Genomic DNA, 1,828 nt, shown 5'->3' on the forward strand with positions numbered 1-1,828 from the left:
AGGGGCAGAAGCGTCTGGGGAAGAACAAGGTTGGGCGTCTCACGTTCCAGATCCCCCAACCAGTTAACTCACAGGTTCCAGGGGTAAACGTGTCTTTTTTCCTTTCTGGTTTTTACTATTCTTGGTTTGGTTTGGTCTTTTGTGAGTGTGACCTCGAAGGAAGAGACAGGTGAGAGGACAGCGGGCACAGCCTTTCGGGGCCTTGTCTGCGGAGCAGAGGCAGCTGCCGGTGGGGCAGCCAGAGGAGGAAGGAGGGCACCCTGTGTGTGCCCCACGGTTTGCCACCTGCATCTCCTTTTACCAGACTCTGCAGCTGCCTGGGAGCCAGGCCCGCAGCTATCGTGGCTGGGGGAGTTCTTGTTAATAGATAGGAGACTGGGTGCAAACGTGGGTGTGTGTGGGGGTGGGTGCACGTGGGTGTGCATGCATGTGTGTGTGTGTTTACTAATGAAATGACCTCAAGCAATCAAAGGTTTGCCATGTTCCTGGGAGGTGTGGGTCTTGTCACCAACACGCAGGCCTGGGAGCCAGGAACCCTCAGCCCTCACCTCGGCCTGGGCTACAGTCCGAGCAGCCTCAGGAAAGCACTGAACTCCTCCACCACCTGCAAACCATCGCAATGCCGCCTGGTCAGACGGCTGCCCGCCCCTCCCTGCGTGTCCGACACCTGCAGGACCCGGAGCCCTCGCTCAATGGAAGGGATGCGTCTCTTGGCAGCTGCGTGGCCATAGCTGGTTTTCACCAAGTAGGACTCTCATGTAGAGAATTTTCATTTTTTGATGGAAAACTTAAATTCTATGCAATCTCTGATTGTAAACTTAAACAAGTTAGAGGGAGCAGGAAATACATGGCTGCTGCCACCACTCCCACCGCCACCACCACCTGAATCGAACAGTCCTCACAGCCTTGCTGTTCTGAACACACTAAAGTAAGGACGCCTTTGGGAGGTGATGAGCTTCACTCCCTGACTTTGCCGTTTGGGACTGAGTTAGAGCTGCCGTCCCCCGGTGGTCCCCTGGTCACTCCTGGGAAGGACGCTGGTTTTGTCCTAGGCTGACCTTCTCTCTCATGAATTTGAATTCTTTTTAAATATTTTCTTTTTCACGAGTGGATGACAGTGCAGTGCAGGACAGGAATGTTTTTAAACCTTGCTGCCGGCCTCAGGAGGAACATGGGTTTGGTGAGAAGGGCCCCTGGAGGGAAACTGACCCAGCCCTAGCCCCAGCCCCAGCGGTGCACACCCCTAACCCCGCTCCGGGCCTGGGTTCTGACAGTGGGGTCCTATTGTGAGATCACATTTGGGGTGGGAAGGTGTTTTTAAAAGCAGGATATCTCGATCAATAGCAAGCTTCTTGTATTGGGTTACTGAGGTGAATGCCCCATGAATCATTTATCACGTCTGCCCTTTCACCCCGTGGAAGGAAGGCCAGCCTGCGCGGGCCTGTCAGCCGGGGGGAGGCCGCACTGCTCTGTGCTCAAGCCGACCCAGGAGGGCACCTGCCACCAGCTGGTCCTCTCCCGCGTTGGGCTCTCCTTGTTACCTTGTTGGTTGTTGGCTCTCTTCCCCACTCTGTATTTTCTATCGGGGTCTGTGTACTGTACAAACAGTCTTTCTTGTCTGTTTATCTTTCTTCGAATATTTATAATAAAACAGAAACAAACCCAGAAATGTTAGTGATGGATGAAAGCTGTTTTGGTTTGGAAAGAATGATCTGGCCTGTCCTATATCCAGGCTCTCTAATAGCGAATAGCAATATCAATCTACTTTGTGTCTTCCCCTCTGCCTGCCCCTCTCTCTCTGTCCCTCTCTCCACCCCCATCCTCACCC

This window comes from Myotis brandtii, unplaced genomic scaffold (assembly GCF_000412655.1).
Source record: "Myotis brandtii unplaced genomic scaffold, ASM41265v1 scaffold1074, whole genome shotgun sequence".
In the NCBI taxonomy this organism is placed as follows: domain Eukaryota; kingdom Metazoa; phylum Chordata; class Mammalia; order Chiroptera; family Vespertilionidae; genus Myotis; species Myotis brandtii.